Below are 21,933 nucleotides of genomic sequence, written 5' to 3'. Positions count from 1 at the left end.
TGGGGGGGGCGCACTCCAAGTTGCAACTGTCAAGTGGCAGATCTGAACTCAGATCTGACTAAGGCCCTTCTCACTCTGCCAGCATCACTAAATTTACTTTTGGAGACTGGCTTAGTTGTGGCTGGAAGCTGGTCCCCGCTGCCGGTCATGTGCCCCCCGATCCTGCTGAAGCCTGGAGTGTGAGGTGTTGGGCCTGTGCCCTGGGCACCCCGGCCAGCCTCCTCTGCACCCCTCGTCAGCAGTCACCTCTGCCTTCAGCCGCTTGATATTGATCTCCCCATTCTCGATCTGCTGCCGTAGCTGCTTGGCCACTGTCTTCTCGTCTCCACGATCTGCAGCAGGTGCAGGTACTTCTGCATCAGTGCTTCGTGCTCCCTTGCCAGGGTCTGGGAGCTGTGGACAGACAGACGTGGTAAGACACTGCCTTCTTGTCCCCCAGAGATCCAAGCAGAAATGGGGCTCCCCCACTGACTGCTATTAGAAGATCCTGACTCCCAGACATGGTGCACAGGGCCTTGACCTGGCTGCTGTGCTGTTACCGACTGCTCTGGCCCCTTCTCCAACTCCTGTCTCACACTCTGACCTCTGGTTCCTCTAACTGATCCTGTTCTCTCCCCTCCCCCTCCAATCCACCCCCCCCCCGGGGTTGCTAGCAGCTTTGAAGTTGGGACACGAGAATTTTCCATTTAAGAAGCCTAAGAGTGATTTTCCTTGAGTTATTGGCAGATTATGACCAAAGGCATACCTTGAAGAGAAGCACAAACTCACTACCCAGTATGCACTGCACAGATACTTTGTGTCACACACTCTCAGAACATTCCCTGCCCCAGGGGTCCCACCTGCTTCAGCATCCTAGGGCCTGTGTTCTTCATCAGGAGGTTCCGAGGGTGGCAAAGCAGACAGGACTCACCTGGGAAACTGCCCTTCTGTGTAATTCAGTGAGTGCGTGGGCTGCCTGCAGCCCAGGTGTAAAATGGGTCTTGCTATATTTAAAAATAAATTTCTTTTTAATTTTATTGAGGTCATATGGCTTATAACTGTGTAAATTTCAGGCGTACATTACTATATTTCAGTTCTGTATAGACTGGATCATGTTCCCCACCAATAGTCTTGTTTTCATCTGTCACCATACATATGTGCCCCTTTACACCTTTCCCTCTTTCCCTCTGGTAACTACAATCTGTACTCCTTATCTATGTGTTTGTTTATTTTCCAAATATGAGTGAACTCAATCAGTATTTTTCTTTGTCTATCTGACTCGTTTCACTTAGTATAATACCGTCAATGTCCATCCATACTTTCACAAATGACATGATGGTGTCTTCTTGATGGCTGAGTAGTATTCCATGGTATATATGTATATATACCACATCTTTATTCATTCATCCATTGATAAGTACTTGAGTTGCTTCCCAGTGTTGGCTATTGTGAATAATGCTGTGAAGAACATAGGGGCGCATACATTTTTTGAATTACTGACTTCATATTCTTCAGATAAATATCCAGAGGTAGAATAGCTGGATCTTATGGTATTTTTATTTTTAATTTTTTGAGTAATCTCCATCCTTTTTCCATTGTGGCTGCAGCAGTTTGTATTCCCACCAGCAATGTATGAGGGTTCCCTTTTCTCCACATCCTTTTCAACACTTATTATTTCTTGCCTTTTTAATTATAGCCATTCTGATGGGTGTGAGGTGATATCTCATTGTAGTTTTGATATGCATTGCCCTAATAATTAGTGATGTTGAACATCTTTCATGTGCCTGTTGGCCATCTGTATACCTTCTTTGAAAAAATGTCTTTTCATATCTTCTGCTCATGTTTTTATCAGGTCGTTCATTTTTTTGTTGTGGAGTTGTTTGTGTTCATTATATATTTTGGAAATTAACCCCTTGTCAGATATATGATTTGCAAATATTTTCTCCCAGTGGGTAGGTTGTCTTTTCATTTTGTTGACAGTTTCCTTTGCTGTGCAGAAACTTTTTAGTCTGATGTAGTCCCACTTCCTTATTTTTTCTTTTGTTTCCCTTGCCTGACAAGAGACAAAGACAGACATTACATAAGGATAAAAGGGACATTTCACCAAGAAGACATAATACATTAATATACATGCACCTAACACAGGAGCAACAAACTATATAAAGCAACTATTATCAGACTTAAAGGGAAAAATTGACAGAAACACAATAATTGTAGGGGACTTCAACACCCCACCCACATCAATGGATTGATCATCCACACAGAAAGTCAACAAGGAAACAGTGGCCTTATATGAAACATCAGACCAGACGGTCTTAATAGATATATATAGAACATTTCATCCTAAAACAGCAGAATACACATTCTTCTCAAGTTCACATGGAACATTATCAAAGATAGAAATACGTTGGGAAACAAAGCAAGCCTCAATATTTCTAAGAAGACTGAAATCATATCACGCATTTTTCTGACCACAAGTGTATGAAACTAGAAATCAACTACAAGAAAAAATTGGAAAAGTCACAAATATTTGGACTGTAAACCACATGCTACTGAACAACTATTGGATCAATGAATAAGTCAAAGGAGAATTCAAAATATACCTAGAGACAAATGAAAATGAAAAACAACATATGAAAACATATGGGATGCAACAAAAGTAGTACTAAGAGTGAAATTTATAGCAATACAAGCCTACCTCAAGGAATGAGAAAAAGCCCAAATAAACAATCTAACACAGTATCTAAAAGAACTAGAAAAAGAAGAATAAACAAAGCCTAAAGTCAGTAGAAGGACAGAAATAAAAATCAGAGCAGAAATAGATGAAAGAGAGGCTAGAAAAAGAACAGAAAAGTTCAATGAAACTAAGAGCTGATTCTTTGAGACGATAAGTCTCTTTCTTTAGAGGTAGAGATGGCATGTGGGCCGAGATTATAAGATCAGAAAATCCAGACACTCAATCGGAGATCTCCCTGAACTTTAAGCATCTTTTAAGCAATTTCTTAGCATCTTTACTACATTCAAATATGCTGTCCCTTTAACATCTGTTTGAATACGTGTGGCAAAGTAAAAGGACAGCGTATACTAGGCACCACAGGATGATAATAGCTTCCCTGCCTTCAACAACAAAAGGTCCAGGAAACCGAGTTATCTTGGGTCCAAGTTGGGAAGTGTTTTGGAGAAATATAGTGAAAAAGTAAATAAACCAGACAAGAATGAAAGAATTGGACAGGGATCTGCTGGCAAAGAAAACTTTTCCCAGCTACAGGCCAATAGAATCTGGACAGAATGAGAAGGCTCACAACTACACCTGGCACCAGGGAATAAAGTGGAAATCTCACAAAGGAGGCCACTTTGAGGCCTATAAACACCTTGCAAAGCTACTCATTAGGGTTTCAGAACAACAACATGTTTAGGGTGTGTGTTCAATATCCGCATGTCCCGGGTTCTCCTCATGACATTTGCCTTACCTATATGTATATTTCCCGAAACCTTTGTGGATTATAAAGCAAAGCGAAGAGAGTAAGAGTGTGGCAGAGGTAAAGAGCAAATTAAAAGCAAAAAACATACTGTAGTCATCATGTTGAGACTATAAAGTAAACTGAATTAACTGATGGACAGGAGATGCTCTTTCTGTAATTTTTTTTAATAAATTAAGAAATTCATAAAATATTCTTCAACATTGACGGTAATATACAACGCATAGATGAGTTAGTTCAAGCTTTACCTTCAGGGACAGTCATTGACCATAATAGAGAATTCAGATTCCAGGGGTCAGCTAGTCTTGTATCAGAAAGTGTCACATTTCAGACCTGGCTGTGCGTTTCAGCTATTCACGTCTCTTTAAGCTGTTTAGTCATATCTAGGGCCGGCCCCATGGCTTAGCGGTTGGGTGCACGCGCTCCGCTGCTGGCGGCCCGGGTTCGGATCCCAGGCGCGCACCGACGCGCCACTTCTCTGGCCATGCTGAGGCCGTGTCCCACAAGCAGCAGCTGGAAGGATGTGCAACTATGACATACAGCTATCTACTGGGGTTTTGGAGGGGAAAAAATAAATAAAATCTTTAAGCTAGTCATATCTTGATAAGCACCACAGGCTTTGCTACTTAGCTTACTGAATATCAGAAATAGCTTTTCATTGGTGAAATGAGTGGTTCGTTTAATTAGCATGAATTTAGAAATGAGCTCTCATTGGTGAAACTGAAGGGATTCTGTATATGTGGATTGGCCAAAACATCAGAGAATATCCTCATACTTAGAGGAAGAAGGTAAGAGTCGGGCAAGCGAGGATGTCAGGTGTGATGTCCTGACAGTGCTGCGCCAGCTGCTGGTTTAGGAAAATGTCTCCCTGCCTGTTGCCAGCCATTAGGCACAAGATCTTGCCTCCTTCATATCTGTATCATGTGAACCTTTCATGGAAGGTGTAGCCGGGCATCTATCCGGGTAGCAAGCTGCACATCACCTGATGAATGGACTCTTGCCTAGAGCGCTTCATCATCCTAATACAATGCCACTCAGTCTTGGACATCTCTGCCTCCATGTAAAACAGGCGGCACCAACAGCCAAAGAGATAAATGGTTTCACTTAGGATTCCATGTTCACCCCAATACAATGTATGCTATAAGCACTCTATACAACCCCATGTAAACTATATATATATGGAAAGTTCAGTTGGTCCTCCAGGCTTTCAGACACGCCCCAGGGCTCTCACACATTACAGTGCTGTGATGTAATCTCAAAACCTCTCCTTCACCTCATGGCTCCAGTAGCAGAAAATAAGGAAAACACAATTTCTTTCATGGCTTTTTAGTGTCTACAGATGCCATCTCTTCAAGCAGACTATCACTTATATTTTTCTACATGCCTCCCGTCCACCCCCCAAATTCGTCTCTCCCTGTTTCCTGAGTCAAGCTCCACTCCACTAGAAGGCCCTCCCTGGTCCTCCCCTCACAGAGTCTCATGAATCAGTAAAGTCAGGTTGAAGCCCCAGCTCACCTGGACCCCTCTGGAATCAACACACAGACACGGCACACCTGCATCCCTCGTTTTGACAATAATGTTGTGCTGTCTGGAAGGGTAGGGGCTTAACACTTTCCTGAGTGTATCTTATCTTCCCTCAAATGCACTGAAAGTCTCTTCAGCATGAGAAGTGTGCACACTTGTCCTGTCAATCCCCCCACTCTTGACAATTTCATGATGACTGCATAACAGCCACTTAATGTCTATTGCATGAACACGCTTGTCAGGTAGAAAAATAAATGAAATGGTTTGTCAATATGAGCAGCAGCTGTAGCTGGTAATCTAATTTTCCTCATTTGCTTAATAAGGTACCAAAAGATACCCACAAACTTTGTGGGTTTCATTTGAAAAACCAAGGTAGCAAGTTACCAATTATATCGAAATCTAATGGCAATTACAGAAGATAAATAAAAATACATAGTAGATAAAAATCCTAGGATATCATCAATACCGGCGCCCGGACAGATCTCCTAACTTTACAAGGCCTCAGCGTTCTCATCAGGAAATCATGAATGATACCCGCCCTGGCCCTGTTCATAGGGCTGGTGTGAGGCAGGAGCAAACACTATACGGAAAGAGCTAAGACAATGACAGCTGTTATTCAGAAACAACACACCAGGAGTACCACTCATTTTGACATTTTAAAAATCTATGTTTAGGGCCAGCCCCGTGGCTTAGCGGTTAGGTGTGCGAGCTCCACTGTTGGTGGCCTGGGTTCGGATCCCGGGCGCAAACCGACGCACCGCTTCTCTGGCCATGCTGAGGCCGTGTCCCACATACAGCAACTAGAAGGATGTGCAACTATGATATACAACTATCTGTTGGGGTTTTGGGGGGGGAGAAGGAGGAGGATTGGCAATAGATGTTAGCTCAGAGCCAGTGTTCCTCAGCAAAAAGAGGAGGATTACCATGGATGTTAGCTCAGGGCTGATCTTCCTCACAAAAAAACAGAAAGAAATGTAGTTATTTTCCAAGTAGGGTAATAAGCTTCTTGTCTACAGACACTATATCCTATAACCCCCGTTTTCCCCAGGATATTACATATTCTGTATACATAACAGACACACAATGAGTACTAAGGAACTGATAAATAAATGGCAAGCAATAGGATATATTGGAGCACATGAGAAAGCCATTTGGGGTAAAACTAATTTGGCCGGAGTTTGTTTTTACAAAGGGGCCTGTCGCCTGCATTGTGTATCTGCTTTCCCATGTCCCAAAGAGAAGAGAATATGCCCTTAAGATAAGGATGCCCTCATTGGCAGAACCTTAAGGATGAGCATTTCTCCCTAAGCTAGGACTTGGTTGCTGCAGTCATCCTGTGACCACCCAGTTTGAGACAACAGACCTGACACCAGCCAAGCCCATTGAGACAGCAGACCTGCTCCCTGCTGTGTCCATCAATAGCTATTCTGGCAGGGCAGTCTGACAGGGCGATCTTGTCGCTATAGTAAAAGGGACATTACAATCCTATGTGATACACGCTCTTTGACAGCATATAACTGCTCTGTACACCCCACTTCGTTGATGCCCTTCCTTCCTTAGGGAAGGAAGGCCCTGGGCCATGGTCCTCAAAAGGCGGCTCATAGTAAACTCACTCCAATTTTGATTTATACATTGATTATGGATTATTTACGTAGACATTTGTTGGTGTAGTCATGGCAGGATTTCAGAGAAACCCACCAGAGACCACCTGGAATCTACACTGAACTGGCATTGGGTACCAACAGGGGCCCACTGTGCCCTCCAGATCACTGCATTCTTCAGGTGACCCCAGTGAGTTCTCCTGAAACCTGGACCTCCTTATTGTAAGTCAACAGTTCAGAGTTTATTTGAGCTGTTTTCAAGGCTTAAGGCTAGGTGTCTTAAGGGGGTACTGGTACATTCCCTAGGTCAGAGGAACCTAGGGCGGAATTCCTAGGAACGAGAAACCCAGGGGGAATTTCCTTGACCAGGGGAGCCTAAGGGGCACTTTTGGAGTGAATGGGGGAGGCTGACCTTTTTAATTTGGCTTAAAATTGGGAAGAATTGTGTTTATAAGGTCTGAACAAAACTTCTTGATAGAGAAATGAGAGACTGAATCTGTTCAGCCCCGAAAAAAAGGGACATTGCTCCTCCCGGCCTTTTGGACATTCTCAGACCTGAAGCTGTAAAACTGCTAGAAGAAAACATAGGGAAGAGGCTCCTCCACATGGTCTTGGCAATGATTTTGTGGATACCCCACCAAAACTGCAAACAACAAAAGAAAAAATCAACAAATGGGACTACATCAAACTTAAAAGCTTCTGCCCAGCAAAAGAAACAACCAACAAAATCAAAAGGCTGGGAGAAAAGTTTTACAAACCATGTATCAGATAAAGAGTTAAATATCTAAATTTTATAAAAAATTTATACAACCCATAACAAAATTTATAAAGAACTCATACAACCCAATAACAAAAAAGCAATCCAATTGAAAAATGGGCAAAGGACTAAGTAGACATTTGTCCCAAGAAGACATCTAAATGGCCAACACGTACATTAGAAGGAGCTCAATGTCACTAATCATCAGGGAAATGCAAACCCAAAGCACAAAGAGCTATCACCTCACACCTGTAAGGGTCGTGATCATCAAAGTGACAAGAGATAATAAGTGTTGGCAAGGATGTGAAGAAAAGGAAACCCTTGTGTGCTGTTCATGGGGATTTAAACTGGTGCAGCCACTATGGAAAAGACAGTGGAGGTTCCTGAAAAAATTAAAAATAGATACACTTCAATGTATTTATCCGAAGAAAATGAAAACACTAACTTGAAAAGATATATGCACCCCTGTGATTATTACAGAATTATTTATAATAGCTAAGATATGGAAACAACCTAAATGTCCATCAATAGATGAATGGATAAAGAAAACGTGGTATGGGCTGGCCTGGTGGCATAGTGGTTAAGTGTGTGTGCTCTGCTGTGGCAGCCAGGGGTTCAGATCCCTGGTGCGCACTGCCTCACCGCTTCTCAGGCCATGTTGTGTTGCAGTCCCATATAAAGTGGAGGAAGGTGGGCACGGATGTTAGCACAGGGCCAGTCTTCCTCAGCAAAAAGAGGAGGATTGGCACATGTTAGCTCAGGGCTGATCTTCCTCACAAAAAAAAAGGAAAGAAAATGGGGTATATACTTACAATGGAATATTATTCAGCCATAAAAATGAAAAAATCTTGCCATTTGCAATGTCATGGATGGACCTTGAGGTCATTATAGTAAGTGATATAACTGAGACAGAGAAAGACAAATACCATTTGATCTCAGTTATACATACAATCTGGCTCTGCAGTTTCTCACCAAATTGCCACTGGCAGGCCGAGTCAAGTACCGATTTTCTTTAGTGAATCCAAGGGAATGCCTCTCAGAAAAGGCTTTTAACTGCAGTGTGTCTTGGAATTTATGTGTGAGACAGTCTTAATTCCTAGAGCTGAGAGAGGTTCTGCACGGTCTCAGATCCAGAAATGGAAGACAGAGATAGTTTGGCTCAGCTCTAGGGACAAGACTCTAAGGGCTCTGCAGTTTCTTGCCAAACTGCCACTGGCGGGCTGAGTTGAGAACTGGCTTTCTTTAGTGAGTCCGAGGGAATGACTCTCAGAAAAGGCTTGTAACTGCAGTGTGTCTGGGAAGTTATGTGTGAGACAGCCTTAATTCCTAGAGCCGAGGGAGGTTCAGGTCAGTCTCCATTTTAGGAATGGAAGACAGGGATAGTTTGTCTCAGCTCTAGGACCAAGCCTGTAAGGGCTCTGCAGTCTTCCTGCCAAACTGCCACTGCCAGGCCGAGTGGAAAATGGGCGTTCTTTAATGAATCCGAGGGCATGTCTCTCAGAAAAGGCTTGTAACTGCAGTGTTAGTGGTGGCTGTGTGCCTTGGCAGTTCTGGTGAATGGCTGAAATTCAGTGTTCAGATTATTCAATGTCGTGATTTGGGATGTTCAAACAGAAACGGAGCCCCCTGTTCTGTGCCCAGATGGGAATTTATAGAGATATCATGAAGAGAAGTTCAAATTCAGATACAAAATTCAGTTGATTTTCTATATACCAACAAATAATTGGAATATGAAACAATACCGTTAACAACACACACACATACACAAAGAAATCCTCAAGTGTAAATCCAATAAAATATTTACAGATATCTGTGGAAAAAAATATGAGACACTCTTAAAAACAATAAAGGAAAAATAAATCTATTGAGATATATTCCTTGCTCATGATCAAAAGTCACAATATTATTAAGATGTCAATTCATCTTAAATTGATCTAAAGATCCAGTGCAATTCCAATGAAAATCTCACCAAGCTATTTTGTAGATATTGAAGAACTCATTTGAAACATTGAGTGGTCTAGACAACCCTGATGAAGAACAAATTGATGAACTCACACTTCTCAATGTCAAGATTAATTACAAAGTCAAGAGACTGTGATATTTTACAATACTACAATAATCAAGAGACCGTGATTTTTTTTTTATAATTTTATTTATTTATTGTTTTCCCCCAAAGAACCAGTAGATAGTTGAATGTCATAGCTGCACATCCTTCTAGTTGCTGTATGTGGGATTCAGCCTCAGCATGGCCGGAGAAGCCATGCATCGGTGCACGCCCGGGATCCAAACTGTGATATTTTAAAATGAATGGGGCTGGCCCCATGGCTTGGCGGTTGGGTACGCGCGCTCCGCTGCTGGCGGCCCGGGTTCGGATCCCAGGCGTGCACCGAAGCACTGCTTCTCTGGCCATGCTGGGGCGGCGTCCCACGTGCAGCAGCTGGAAGGATGTGCAGCTGTGACATACAACTATCTACTGGGGCTTTGGGGGAAAAATAAACAAATAAAAATTAAAAAATAAATAAAAAATAAAATGAATAGACATAGAGGTAAATGAAAAAGCACGGAAAGTCCACACACAGACCTCTGCAAATACAGACAACTTGATCTTGGTCAAGACAATAAATGCACTCCAACATAAAAAATAATAGTCTTTTAGGTCTTTAGTCATCATCAACCATGGTGATGATAAAAAAGGATGACCCTATGGAAATAAATGAACCAAGACACCAACTTTGCACCTTAGACATATATTTTCTCAAAATCACTCATCAACTTAAATATAAAATGTAAAACTGTAAAAATCATACTGGGAAACAGGAGAAAATCTTCATGATATACAGTTTGATGATTAGTTTTCATATACAACACAAAAAGCACAATCCATGAAGAAAATAATTGATCATGTGGACTTGGTTAAATTTAAACTGTCCAATCTGGGAAAGGCGGCATTCACAGAGTGGAAATACAAACTCCTGACTAGGATAATACATTTGTAAAACACATATCTGCAGAAAGACCTGTATGCAAAATATTCAAAGAACCAATCAAATGCTACAACAAGAAAACAAACTCCCGAAATTAAAATAAATAGACCAAAATGTGAATAGACAAGTTACCAAAAAAATATATATACATGGCAAATAAAAATTGCTCAACAACAAGGAATTATTGGAAAATAAAATCCATTGTGCATTAAGAAAAAGCAAATTAAAACACCAATGAGATACTCTACTCTTCTAGTAGAATAGCTAAAAAACAAAAACTGACAATACCAATTACTGGTGAGGGGTTAGGACAATAAGAAATCTCATTCACTGCTGATGGGAATACACACAATACAACCTCTTAAGAAGACATCTTGCTAATTCTTGTGAAGCTAAATATAGTGTCACTATATGGTGCACCAATTGTGCAGCAGTGTATTTCTCCAACTACTGTGAAAATATACATCCACACACAGACCCCTAAAAACATCTAAAAAGCAGCTTTATTCACAGTGGCCAAAACCTAGAAGGAACCAATATGTCCTTTAACAAGTGAATGACACCCAAGCGTGGGACACTGAGTGAAGACACTTGAGGCACACATGGGCTACAGGCACAGGGTAAGGAAACATACGAGTTCAGACAGGGGCTAGAGGAACAGTAAATGAAAACACTGGTTGTCTAGATAGGCTGGAGGCACAGAGAATGTAGACAAACACGAGCTGGCATGGGCTGAAGCACAGTGGACAGGCACATTCAGGGGTGGAAAGGGATGCAGACACATGGAATGAGAGAGACATGTGAGGTCTGGTATAAAATGTGGGCACAGGAGATAGAGACACTCGAGGAAAATATACGTGCTGCAGGTACATGAGAGAATTACATTAGTTGTCTGACATGGGTTTTAGAGAGAGGGGATGGAGACTCATATGGGTTGGCAAGGACTACAGGAACAAGGAATGGAGACTTTGGAGAGGTGGTATGGACAGAGGGGAGAGAAAATCTTGACAACACAACAGGGCAGACATGGGCTGCAGTCATATGAGATGGTGACACTCGACACAAGATATGAGCTTCAGGTAGAGGGACGGAGACACACAAAGGCTGGCATGGTTGCAGGCTCATGGGCTGGAGACACTATGGGGCAGACATGGCTTGTAGCACAGAGTTTAGAAATACACACAGCTACATTGTATGTAGCCTTAAATGAATGTATGAGTATGGAAGAAAGACAGGAAATCCACAATCTCAGCTTCTGTCCCAAGAATTAAAAGAGAATAACACTGGAAAAAATACAGATAGGAAACAATAATAAAGATAAGAATCAATGAAATAGAAAAATACTAAAGAAATAAATCAGGCTAAAAGTAGTTATTTTTAAAATATTAATAATGTTAATAAACCACTAGCAACACTGATTAAGGAAAAGAAAAAGAAGTGAAACACAAATGACCAGTATCAGAAATCAAATAAGAAGTATTGTCTACAGAGTGCTTAGATCTTAACAAGATACACCATTTTGTGAAATACTTAGCACTACGAATTAGACAGCAAAGGTCAAAATTCACTTTATAAAAAACCCATATACTGAAACTGACACACAAAAAAAACATAAAATAGGAAAACTGACATATCTACTAAATAAATTGAATTGTTAGAACGTCAAGCCAACTAACCAACAAGAACAACAAACACTTTCCACAAGCAAAACTCTAGGTCTGGGATCATTAACTATTCCAGACAGTAGAGGGAGGGAGGAAGGAAAGGTTCAGATTCCAGATTAGACTGAACACAAACGTAGTATAGATTTTATTCACATTGAGTACAGTACAAAGATGATTCTTTACCACACAGGACCTCTGAAGTCACCTTTCCACTATACTACCCAATAAATTGAACCTAGAGAAGAACTGGAGAAAAAAAGCACAACACTTAATAAATATTTTTAATACAGTAAAGAAACTGAGGTTATCTAAACAGAAGAGGAAAAGGTTAATAGGTGACAATTACCATCTTCAATGTATGAGGAAGTCCAGAGAAGGCTAACTTTAAAAAGTGGATATAAAGTGAAAATTATTTAAATAACATGAAGAAAAATTTTATCATATGGCAAAGTAATATAGCAGACAATCAACCAATCAATAAAAAACCAATTAATTAATGTATATCATTGATTAGAGATATTAATATTCAAAACAGAACTAGTTTCTGGAGGTTGTGGAGTTTTTGTCCCTGGAAACTTCTCAGAAACAAACATTAAGCCATTTGTCCTGGATAGACTTTAGACCTTCTCCTGCTGGGGTTCACGACCCCTTCAAGTTTCTTCTGTAATTTTAATCTACTGCTAAATTAAATGAGAGAAGGCATGGTGAAGTCAAATATGAGTGTGGTCTGGGGGGTTCATTAGAGGAGTGGTGGAGAAACAGTGAACACACCTGGGATGCCATAGGGTTCTGAGAAGCAGAGGAATAAAAGTATGTAAAGGGCTTGAGACATATTAGGTCCTCAGTAAATAACCATTGTTATCACTAATAATTTGTTTCCAATAGTGTAGATAAAAGAAAGTTGGCTATTCTGTCAAAAAAAATCTTACTCAAAAATGTCTTAATTGACTGAAGATTAAATAATCAAAGCTGGCTTTGTTTTTAATATTCTTTCCTAGCCAGGTAGGGGACAAGGGAAGCAAGCAAAGGAATTGGGCGACACTTAGGAGAGTCACAAACCTTGAACTTAGCGTAATCTTTGCTTTAGTCTCTTACAACTCAGGAGCCTCTAGATCCAAATGCCAACACATTGAAGTTGTTGGTGAATCTTGATTAAGATTTTGATAGTTTTGGCTGTCTGCTCAAGGAAAGCATCCTTTGAAACCTAAGGTTTCTAAGCCGGTGGTTCTCAATGTGTAGCTGGTTCAGGAGCATCACCTAGGAAATGGTCAGAGACGTAAATTCTCGGGTCCGCCATCCTACTGGATCACAAACTCTGGGATGGGCTCAGCATTCTGTGTTGTAGGGGACCTCCACACAGTTCTAATGCACATTGGAGTTCGAGAACCACTGTCTTAGGAGAAGCCAGTCCTAGGTACAACATAGGGTTAGCAAGGATTCCTCTCTCACGAGGGCTTCTCCTGAGGCCCCATGGACAAAATAAGGATTCTTTTTTATGGTTCTTTTTATAGGAAGAACTATCCGCTCAACTCCAGGCAGCCTTCTTCAGGAATTTTTCCAATACAACCAGGAGCTCTGAAATTTGGATTCAAAAAAGAAAAAAATATAAAAAATTGGTTCAACGTTCAAGAAATTTTCCTGCTTCAGATTGAGGGTGGAGAAGTAGCTGAAATAGAGAAAATTTTCCCAGAACACTGATCTATCATTTCTTGATGGAAACCACTGACTTCTTTCAGTGGAACTAAACAATGACCAGGAAGGTTATGGTTAGTCTGATGTGTTAGAGGAGAAAGCACAAAGAGGAAAAAAAAAAAAAAAAGGAGAGAGGGAGAGTGAGGAAGGGAGATAGAAACAGCGACCATCAGTCAGAGGTAGTGAGAGGCGGGGTAAAGGAATAGAAGATGCAGAGGGAGAAAAGCAGGTGCCGCTCGGTAGGAAACACACCTGTTGATACTGTGCACGTGTGGCTTTCATAGAAAGGTGTAAGCTTTCTAAAAAGCAAAGAAAATAAAAACAAATCCACCCAATATAGTAATTTGTCCTAAATATTAATTGATCAGGTCTGATCACGCTGATGTCTTCCTTCTCCTTTATTTCATTCCTGTCTCAAAGTCTATGTCCTGCCCTTGTCCAAGGCTTCAGAAACACACCACAATTCAAACTTTCACAAGGTGAACTGTTTAAATCATTTCACCTTCTTCTTTCCTTGCCCTTCTGCACAAAATAGATGCCTTACACTGTTAAATTACCTTTCAGTGCCTTTCAAAAAAACTTTAAAAAATTTGATTCTTAAAAGTACAGTTTTAGATTTACAGATAATTGAACAGAGAGTACATAGCGTTCCATACACCCACCGCACTGCCCCTCTCCTCTCCTCCAAGCCCCATCTCCCCTATTATTAACACCTTGCATTAGTGATACATTTGTTATAATGAATGAACAATATTGATACATTGTTATGAACTACAGAGCCTAGTTTGAGGGTCACTCTTTGTGTTGTACAGTTCCATGGGTTTTGACACACATATAGTGACATGTAGCCACCATTATGTACAGAACAGTCTCACTACCCTAAAAATCCTCTAAGCATCAGATTAGCTGTTAATGGCTTTTTAAAATATTAAGTTGTCAGAATAACGTAAATTTTTACGATGAAAAATGTTCCACAGGTGCTAAGTTTTGTTAGTTTCACTATTATGATCACTATTAGAAATAATGGAAAAAAATGAATCCCTATATAAATAGCAAAAATCATAGAATTTGAAAGATAAAAAGATCTTGAAGATGAGGAAACCCCATATTCTTCAAGACCCTGCCCTCCAGTCTCTCAGCTTTCTGTGTCATTTATCTGCCAAATCCACTGAGGAGAAAGAAAGACATCGATAAAGAAAAACAAAGCAAAAACAAATTTTGGTTCTAAGTGGTCCTCTTGAGCCCAATTTAATCAAATACGGATTCTTTTTTATTGCCTATTTGCATCAGGAACATAATTACTAGCTGGAGCCTAATTTGAGAACATTCATTATGAATGAAATGTCATATCTAAGAACAGAATGGAATTCACTGAGGCTTTATTCTTGGAACATTTGTAGGATTAAGTCAGGACACACTGTGAGAGTGATAAATAAGTTCTGTATATTTTTCTTCTCCAAGACCATGGATTTCAGCCACACTTTATACCCATGTACTTTGCAACAATGAAAAACAATTAAACAATGACCTTGAATATTTAGCCCTCAGATTCATTAGTCTTTAAAATATAAATTGAGCAATTTAAATGTAGATGACTGAAAGACTATGGAGATTTCTAGAATGTCACATTAGGTCCTTTAGAAGTGAAGAATTGACTCTATAAAACATTTCTATTCCTTGTCACACCTTGACAATAGTGCTTCTGTGACTCAGTTTTAAAGAGGATAATGCCAGGCTTTACTTTAATTTACACGTTTTTAAGTACGTGTACTTAATATTTCTCAGTCTCTTGAAAACTTTTATCATTAAACTCAAACTTCATTCAAATCACCAGACCTATTTGATGAAGTCAACATGATGATTTACTTGCAAACTCCTCAGAAAATTACTAATTTAACCTTACTTTGGATGATCCATTCTAGAACTCAAACTGGATTTGCCAGGCCCGTCAAAACGGCTCATAGCTCTGTGTTTGTCCATTTATCTGGGAAGATATCAACTAAGGGTAATTGTTCTTCCCAGGTGCTTTCTTTACCTCAAACAGCAATACTTCCAAAGTTTTAATGAAAATGTGGACAATTTGGTGAAAACCAAGTGACTTGTTTGTTTTAGCATGCCAATGAGATTAAGAAAATAAGTATTTTAATTATTGTTATTGATTATAAAAATCAGAAGAAAACAAACTTCTTTGTCCAAAGACATTTCTGCAAGTGAAATTGTCTAAAAAACTGACAGCTTGCCTCCTCTTTTAACCACTAAACCATAAGAAATGTAATACCGTGGGCAAACACTTGAGCACTGTCACCTGCACAAGTCCCCAGCGCTGTCACCCCATCAAGGCCACAGATCAGGGTGAGGAGTTGGCGGAGGGGAGACGGCTTCGCACTCAGCGTCTTTCCTTCCTGGGTCAGAACTCGGTCCCAGCTGCTCGCTGTCTAGTCTTCTGGGGAAGCAGAGAATTCTTCTGGGGACACGACACACTTCAGGTGTTAAGAATGTCATCATTCTTTTTTAAACAAATGTTAGATCATGTGACGCACTTCTCAGGACAGGAGGAGCCGCCTCAAGGGAAGGCAGATCTTCTCCAGGAGCTGACGGTCATCCAGGGAGAGCAGAGTCAAGGGCTGCAAAGCGCCAGCCAGCTCCTGCTCGCGTCTCATGGACACCTCGGTAACCACGCGCCCATGCCCAGGCCGTACCGCCCCCCAGCCGTTCTCATTGTAGCCTCAGAGGCCCGCGCATGCGCAGAACCGGCGCTCAGAGCGGCAGAGGGGCCGCGAGCTGGAGAGCTGCGTGACGCGCCTGCACTGGAGGCAGGGTCCCTGGTGCGGAGGTGGCGGCTGCGCTGGTTTGTGTGTGGGGATTGGCAGTTTCTGGATCCTTCCTCCAGGATTTTCAGCGCTGTGGAGCTCTCCTTTCTGCAGTGTGGAGGAGCGCTGGGCAGGAGGCGGCGCCGAGGTATGCGGTGGGCAGTGGGCGGCGGGCGGCGGGCTCCGCGAGGAGATCTCCGCCGCTGACGGCGGGAGAGCGGTGTCGGGGGCGGCGGATGGGGACGGGGCTGCTGGCGGGCTGCCTCAGGCGGGGGAGCCAAACCTCTGTCCCTTGGAGGAGCAGAGGAGCGTCGCCTGGCCGGCGGGCCCCTTTGCCTTGGCGGGGCCCCACCTCGGCAGGGCCTCCTGCCCACCCAGCGGAGGTGCAGGGGGCGGCAGGGAGTCGCCCGCCCTCTGTGCGCGCCCTTGAGTTCGCGCTCCCCCAGGACCCCGTCTAGGCCAGGTCGCGACATCCCGGGGTGAACACTTTCCTTCAGAAGACGCCCGTGGTCAGCGCTCCTCTGCCTGACTCCGCGCAGGCTATTGGGCTCCTCACTGCGTTCTTTAAACAAATAAGCGTTCCTACTTCCTTGGGACCACCTTTATAGAAAAGCCTAATCCCATTAATGGTTTCTGATAATTGACTCTATATTTGCAAGGCGAACTTTGAAGCCTGTGAATTGTTGTAAACTGCATTTAATGAAAGGAGCTTCAAACAATCCTTGGTGAAAATTATGTAACTTCCTAATAATAACTCACCTTTGGTTAAGATAGATTGATGACTGATCAATTGATGATTGACATAATGTGTATGGAATTTTGGTTTCAGTGGAAAGGTTTTTCTTGGCAGTTGGTGCTAAAATTAAAATCGGATAAGGAGGAGGTTTTTAGAAGTAGTATGTAGTGTGTGTTTTGTCTCCGTACTCATTTAGAATCGTAAGAATTTAGATTTGGAAAGCCCATAGAACAAGAATTTTGAAATTTTGGTTTGACTGACATGGTGAAAGGTCAAAAGGCCAAATACGGTAGGATTTCATTTATATGATATTCTAGAAAAGATAAACCATAAAGAAAGACAACAGATCGTTAGTTGCCATTAGTTTTAATATTTAGTTAATTATTTAATAGTTTAATCATTAGTTTTAATATTTCTGATTAAAAAAATACATTTTAATGATAACATCCTAATTATGCTTTTGGATGATTACAGAAGTTAATAACCTATTAAATTCTGCAGTAGGAACAAATGACTTGTTATTGGTGTCTTTGAAGTGTAAGTATTGGTGGTACTGAAATTTTTAACTAAGCTTTTTGGATTCTGAACTACTGGTTTTTTTACTAGATCATGTTGGACGTGGCATATTACAAGTTTCAAAAGGCTCTTTAAATTATTGTAGCAGGCTGAAGCTATTAAATTGTAATGTAAGAGCTTTATAGATGAAACAGGCAAAATACAAAAAGCCATTCATCATTTTATCTTTGTTAAAAAATCAAGTAAATCTTATCATATACATGAATGACTTTTGGCTAGACAGACCTGAACTTGACAAGATGGACTCATTAGTATGGGGAACTTGTTTTGGAATGTTAAAATGGGAGAAGATATATTAGTTTTACCTGAGGGTGACTCGAGTCAATATGGTGGGTTTAGCTGCTTATACGCTCTTTCTGAGTTACGATCTTGATTAACAAGCTGGTCATAGACATACCAAGAAATTTGGACCATTTTATGTATCAACATATTAAGAAGTCCTATTTCTCTGATAGTTTCTGATTTCAGGGTATCTGGGAAAAACAGTTTCTCAACATAGGTACTTTGGAATATAATTTTTGATAGTTGGCTTATTGAATCATAGAATTGTGGAGATGGAAATAATTTCAGTGGTTGTAGAGCCTAAACTCTTCATTTTCCAGGAAATGGAAAGTGAGGTTTCTTGAATTAAGTCATCCATAGTCTGACTGCTACTTAGTGACAGAGTTGGAAGTAAATGCTCGGATGCTTGTCTCCAGAATCTTAGTACAGTGCTCTCTGTGCTGTATACATACTATTAAGGAGACAAACTAATGAGTTGCCTTCTCAGATCATATATGTAGCCAGCAGGGTTGATTCTTTCCCATATGCATTTTTTCCTTTCTTTTTAAAGTAACTACTAACTACAATTAATTCATTCTCCTACCATGTCTAATGACTATCCTTATGTGTGTCTCCTCGAGCACCCATGGATTCCCTAGAATGGACACCTGCCTGTGAGTGGATTGCTGGGCCAAAGGCTGATGTGCATCGGCAACTTGACGAGCTGCAGCCAAATCATCCTCTGAAGTTTTAACAATTTCCATTCCCACCAACAGTGTATGGGTCATCCTTGCCCTGGGAATTGTCAGATTGGCATTGTCAGATTTTTAAAGGTTTGCCAATCTGATGGGTGAGCAATGATGTATTTGTTTTCCTCTTGTTACAACTGTTTTGACAAATGCAGAGAGCTGTGCCACTACCACCTTCAATATACAGAACAGTTCCAGCACCCAGAACTCCCTTCAGCTGCTCTTTTGTAGTCAACTCTTCCCCCACCCTTAACCCCTGGAGACTAATGATCTGCTGTCTTTCCCTATGGTTTGTCCTTTCTAGAATATCATATAAATGGAATTCTACAGCATTTGGCCTTTTGAGTCTGGATTCTTTCATTTAGCACAATACATTCATTTTAGTGTTCATCCATGTTGTTGCCTGTATCAGCACTTCCTTCTGTTTTATTGCTGAATGTAGTATCCATTGTATGAATGTACCACAGTTTGTCCATCCACCAGTTGAAGGACATTTGAGTTATTTTCAGTTTTGTCTTTTTTGACTATGAATAAAGCTGCTATAAATCTTTGCAAACAAGTTTTTGTGTGAACATAAGTCTTCTTCTCTTGGGTAAGCACTTAAAAGTGCAATTGCTGGGTCACATGGTATGTGTATGTTTAACTTTATTTTAAAAACTGTTTGTGTAGCAAAGTCATGGCCCACAAATGTGTCTTAATCCCTGGAACATAGGAATATATTAGTTTACTTGCCAAAGGTGAATTAAATTTGCAGATGGAATTAAGGTTGCTAATCAACTGACTTCAAAATAGGGCGATTATCCTGGATTATCTAGGTGGGCCCAGTGCATCACAAAGGCCCTTAAAAGGGAAAGAGAAGCAGCAGAGTAGAAAAAGATGCAACAAGGGAAGCAGGGCCAGAGAGATGCAGAGTTTCTGGTTTTGAGGGTGGAGGAGGGGGGCCACAGCCTAAGGAATGTGGTTGTCTCTAGAAGCTTGAAAAGGCTAGGAAATGGATTAACCTTTAGAATCCCCCAAAAAGAACCCAGCTCTGCCAACACCTTGATTATAGTCCAAGGAGACCCGTGTCAGACTGTTAACCTACAGAACTGTAAAACAATAAATCTGAGTTGTTTTTAAGCCATGAAATTTGTGCTAATTGGTTACAGCAGCATAACAAACTCCACTTTAAAACTGTTTTCCAAAGAGGCTGAACCACTTTGTGTTCCCACCAGCAATGTAGGAGTGTTCCAGTTACTTTCCATCCTCATTAACACTTGGTATGGTCAACCTCTTTAATTCTAGTCATTCTAATAGGTACGTAGCAATATGTCAATGTGGTTTTTATGTGCATTTTTCTCATGATTAATGACGTTGAGCATCTTTTCATGTGCTTATTTGCCATCTGTGTATCGTCTTTAGTGAAGTCTCCAAATCTGTGCCCATTTTAAACTTGGATTTTCTTATTGCTGAGTTTTGAGAGTTCTTTATAGTCCTGTCAGATATGTGATTGGCAAAAGTCTTCTTCCAGTCTGTGGCTTGCCTTCTCCATCCTCTCACCAGTGTCTTTGGAAGGTCTGTGTAATGTAACTCGAGAGGCTCCACATGAACTTGTCTTCCTTCCTTGGGAAACAGAGTGAGGTTGGAGCACCTGAGTCCAATCAGACGTTGATCAGAGTTGGGGCCGGGTCTCACTTTTAGTAAACCCAGCCCTTCCGCTTTCCCCTGTTCCTGTTTGCTGTGCTCCTCTCCCTCTGGTTCTAAGTCTGGTAGATCTCTGTCTCCTCTGGTTTGGGAGCCCACAGAAAATTCAGCTATGCCCTTCAGACATCTCAGCGCAGTTCTCCAACCTCCTACCTTACATCGCTTCACAATATGGCACATTCCCTGAAGGTCAGACTAATAGTATGTTTGGCTTCGGCCACTTCCACCACTGCTGGAGGTTTCACTTTGCTTCGTGGAAGCTTTTGGCCTAGTTCCCCAGATTCCTGTGTTGTACCAAAACTTAGCACAGGTGCTGTGAGGAAGAGCAGTTTGTGTGTCTGAAAGCCCTCAGGTTTCCTCTGCCACACCAGTCCTGCAGAATCACTACAAGTTTGGCTAGTTTCTCTTTTCCCTAGCCGAGACTCGGGCTGAGCAAGCCAGATCCTCGGCAAGCACCCTGAATCAGAAAACGCCTGCAGGAGAAAGAAAGATAAAAATCCTTGCTCACATAAAAGTGTTTTTCTTCTTTCTGGAATTTTAGTTGGTTGGTTCTGAAGCTCTCTGATGCTCTAAAAATATATCTATAATTTATCTGGCTGTGTCCAGTTTTGCAGCAAGTGTGCTTTCCTGTCTTAGTCTACTCTAAAACAGAAGTTCCCTTGTCATTAGTTTTTAACTCCATCAGTTATACATTGTCAATATTATTATTGTTTGGTAAAGTCATGCTTTCAATGATTTATTCAGATGTTTACCCTTTTTTATCCTGATGATCCATTTTTACATCTTAGCATTTCTTCTATCAATTTTTTGTTAAAGTACATTCATTTTACTTTTTATTTTTTTTCCTTGAGTAATATTAGCTCTGTGCTAACATCTGTGCCAATCTTCCTCTATTTTGATGTGTGTCACCACCGTGGCATGGCTGATGTGTGGTGTAGGTCCACGCCTAGGCTCTGAACCCATGAACCCAGGCCTTGGAAGCAGAGCGTGCTGAACTTAAACCTCTACACTGGGTGGCTGGCCCCCTTAAAGTACATTCATTAGAAGTTCCTTAATGAGCATTTGTTGGTGGTAATACTCTTAGTAAATGTTTGCATAAAAATATCTTTAGGGGCCGGCCCGGTGGCGCAAGCGGTTAAGTGCGCACGCTCCACTGCGGCGGCCCGGGGTTCGCTGGTTCGGATCCCGGGCGCGCACCGACGCACTGCTTGGTAAGCCATGCTGTGGCGGCGTCCCATATAAAGTGGAGGAAGATAGGCACCGATGTTAGCCCAGGGCTGTCTTCCTCAGCAAAAAAGGAGGAGGATTGGCGGATGTTAGCTCAGGGCTGATCTCCTCACAAAAAAAAAAAAAAAAAAAAAATCTTTAATTCACCCCAGTTCTTGAGATATGGTTTGATTGGGTATACACTGAAAGTTATTTTCTCTCTGTACCTTGA

The 21,933-nt window shown here is 41.3% G+C and overlaps 1 protein-coding gene and 1 long non-coding RNA gene across 8 annotated transcripts in view; both read left to right on the top strand.

The window, feature by feature from the left end:
* Positions 1-21,933, top strand: part of LOC131410027 (ral-GDS-related protein-like) — a 209,055-nt gene that overhangs the window by 124,070 nt on the left and 63,052 nt on the right. The gene's annotated exons all lie outside the window — the stretch shown is intronic.
* Positions 1-21,933, top strand: part of LOC131410032 (uncharacterized) — a 96,634-nt gene that overhangs the window by 30,997 nt on the left and 43,704 nt on the right. Inside the window, exon 1 of one of the 2 annotated variants that reach the window (XR_009221135.1) lies at positions 16,496-16,638. The exons of the other annotated variant lie outside the window; for it this stretch is intronic. This is a non-coding gene — a long non-coding RNA (uncharacterized LOC131410032). Of the gene's footprint in view, positions 1-16,495; positions 16,639-21,933 lie in introns of those variants that run through there. 2 annotated transcript variants of the gene reach the window in all.

This window comes from Diceros bicornis, chromosome 9 (genome assembly GCF_020826845.1).
Source record: "Diceros bicornis minor isolate mBicDic1 chromosome 9, mDicBic1.mat.cur, whole genome shotgun sequence".
Taxonomy (NCBI): Eukaryota; Metazoa; Chordata; class Mammalia; order Perissodactyla; family Rhinocerotidae; genus Diceros; species Diceros bicornis.
Note: the sequence above shows the minus strand (reverse complement) of the source record. Positions and strands in the feature narration are given on the sequence as shown.